The sequence below is a fragment of the Lipotes vexillifer genome, unplaced genomic scaffold, assembly GCF_000442215.2.
Source record: "Lipotes vexillifer unplaced genomic scaffold, Lipotes_vexillifer_v1.1 scaffold111, whole genome shotgun sequence".
NCBI lineage: Eukaryota > Metazoa > Chordata > Mammalia > Artiodactyla > Lipotidae > Lipotes > Lipotes vexillifer.
The window spans coordinates 1,149,332-1,152,601 of NW_006778270.1; the positions used below are offsets into that span (position 1 = coordinate 1,149,332).

At 37.6% G+C, this 3,270-nt stretch overlaps 1 pseudogene; it reads right to left on the reverse strand.

The window, feature by feature from the left end:
- Positions 1-2,033: 2,033 nt before the first annotated feature.
- On the reverse strand, positions 2,034-2,405 carry LOC103088167 (tRNA methyltransferase 112 homolog pseudogene; annotated as a pseudogene).
- Between the last annotated feature and the right edge of the window lie 865 nt (positions 2,406-3,270).

Here is a 3,270-nt window from a genome sequence, read left to right on the forward strand (position 1 = left end):
AAAGTATAACCAACTGTTATCCCATTTCACAGATAAAAAAATTGAAGCACAAAAGGTTAAGTCATTTTCCCATGGTTACAAGCATAGTTGGTCTCCCAAGCTTATGCTTAAAAGCATTATGTTATATTTCTATGGGCTAGACTAGGACACTGCAACTTAAATTTTGAGACCAAAACCATCAACATACAAAATATCTTTTGAGAGTATTTCCCCTAAATACACAAAAGGAAGTTGACTTTTAGAGGTAGTGGGAGTTAAGGAGAAGAAATTGATGCTTAGCTTATATTTCTATGTGCTGAATTTTATAAATCAAGTATGTTTAAGTTATTGGAATAATAAAATGATTGCAATTTTTATGATTGCATTTTTTGTTTTGTTTTGTTTTTTGCGGTACGCGGGCCTCTCACTGTTGCGGCCTCTTCCGTTGCGGAGCACAGGCTCCGGACGCGCAGGCTCTACGGCCATGGCTCACGGGCCTAGCTGCTCCGCGGCGTGTGGGATCTTCCCAGGCTGGGGCACGAACCCGTGTCCCCTGCATCGGCAGGCAGGCTCTCAACCACTGCGCCACCAGGGAAGCCCTATGATTGCATTTTTAATCACTTAATTTTAAAACTGAGAGCTTACTGGGATATCATCTAATGTTCTCATTGTTTTGATAGGGGCAATGAAGCCCCAAGAAATTACATTTCTTATCCAAAATCATAGAGCTAATAATTTGTGACAGAGTCAGAACTTGAACCCATTTTCAAGCTTCTGCCCCAGAAATCTACCATATCCCTCCTCTGTGCTCCTATACTATTTATGCTTACTTCTAATCATTGAACATGTCACAATATAGTCTACTTGTTCTTTTATATATTTGCATCCTCTACCAGTATTTAAATTGTTTGAATGGTCATTTTTATTTGACTAAGTATCCTGAGCAACTGTCATACAGCATGACACATTGTAACCACATTTTTTTTTTTAAAGTTTGTTGAATGAAAAGTCCTATTTTAGCTGCAGTCAAGAACTTTGCTCTTAGTATCATTTGATATGCCATGAAAGACAAGGAGCCATCACTAGTCTTCCAGCCTCCAGAAGGGTGTTACTCAGTCTCAGGATGAGACTTTGAATTTCTCTTTCACAGAAATTGGAACTATTTCAGGAAAAGAAGAAGCATATCAGAATTTTGTTGCACTCACTCCTGAATAATCTACAGCTCTTTTCTTCTATAAGATGCAAACCAGGATGACTCTTATACCTTGATTATAAGCAAAGACTCCCAGAGGACCAATATGGCATGTGAGGCCCTTCACAGCGTTGCTCCTATCTACCCCTTAGCCAAATCTCCAGCCACACAACCCTTAATTACTTCTTGTTCCTAGAATGCTCCCTACTGGTTTATTTTTTTTTAACTTTATTGAGGAATAATTGACTAATATAATTGTATATATTAATGTGATGATTTAACATATGTATGTATTATAGAATAATTACCAAGAGCAAGATAATTAGCACATCCATCACTTCACACAGTGAAAAGATCAGAATTTTTTTTTTCAGATTTCAAATATAAGTGATACCATACAGTATTCTTCTTTTTCTGTCTGGCTTATTTCACACAGCATAATGCAGTCCAGGTTCATCCATGTTATCACAAATGATAGGATTTCCTTTTATATGGGTGAATTTTATGTCTATATCTATACATTTTCTTCTAGGAGTTTTATGGTTTCAGGTCTTACCTTTAAGTCTTTAATCCACTTTGAGTTAATTTTTGTGAGTGGTGTAAGATAGGGGGGTATAGTTTCACTCTTTTGCATGTGAGTATAGAGTTTTCCTAACACCGTTTATTTTTATTTAATTTTTGGTTTTGAACCTTTAATGAGAAAAATATGTATATGATATCGAGCTCAAGAACACTTTGTGTTTCATGTGCCACTGGGCCAAGGGTTGGGGATACAGAGAACAGAATTAACAAACAGGATATATGTAAACAAAGATACACAAGGTCACAGAATGAGAAACTGGTGCTTGGCACTGTTTTAAGTCTAGGTTACCTCATCACTCAGCAGCATTTTGGGGATCCCACGGCTGATGCGGAATAGAAATCCAGACTCTGGGCATTGCAGGGTGCCCTCCAACACATCCACCTCTAGCAGCACATGGTGCATATTTCTCAGAAAATTCTCCTTATGTTCATGTCCTTGAATTGGCTTTTTGGGCACCTTAAACAGATGCAAGGTGTCTGAAGCCTGCAGAAGCACCACCCACTCCACTTTAGGTATCATTCCCGCCACAAAGTCGGGGTTGGACTCCACAAGGTTAATGAGGACTTCAGTGGTCTGGAGGCACGGGGCGAAGCCACAGGTCCCCATTCCCTGCACATGAAAGCTCAGCAGGTTGTGGGTGAGCAGCTTCATGTCAACTCAACGCCTCCTAACACCATTGATTGAACAGACTATTCTTTCCCCATGGTGGGCTCTTGGCACTCTTGTCAAAAGTTAGTTGACCACACATGTGTGGTTTTATTTCTGAGATGCCTATTTTGTTCCACTGGTCTATGTGTCTGTTTTTATACCAGGACCATACTGTTTTGATTAACATATGTTTATAACAGTTTGAAATCAGGAATTGTGATGTCCTTCCACTTTGTTTTTCTTTCTCAAGATTGCTTTGCCTATTTGGGTCTTTTGTGATTCCATACAAAATTTAGGATAGATTTTTCTATTTCTGTGTATATTACCATTGGGGTCCTGTTAGGGATTGCACTGCACTGAATCTGCAGATTGCTTTGGATGGTATTAACATTTTCACTATATTAATTCTTCCAATCTAAGAACACAGGCTATCTTTCCATTTGTTTGTATTTTCTTCAATTCCTTTCATCAATGTCTTATAGTTTCAGTGTACAGCTCTTTCACCTCACTGATTAATTTATTCCTATGTATTTTATTTTTGATACTATTGTAAATGAGATGGTTTTCTTACTTTCTCTTTCAGATACTTCATCACTAGTGTATAGAAATGCAACTGATTTTTGTATGTTGATTTTGTACCCTGCAACTTTACTGAATTCATTTATTAGTTCTGGCATGTTTTTGGTGGCACCCTTAAGGTTTTCTATATATAAGATCACATCACCTGCAAACAATTTTACTTTTTTCTTTAGATGATTTTTTATTTCTTTTTCTTGCCTAACTGCTGTGGCTAGTACTTCCAGACTTTGTTGAATAGAAATAGCAAGAATGTTCTTCTTTGTCTTGTTCTTGATTTTAGAGAAAAATC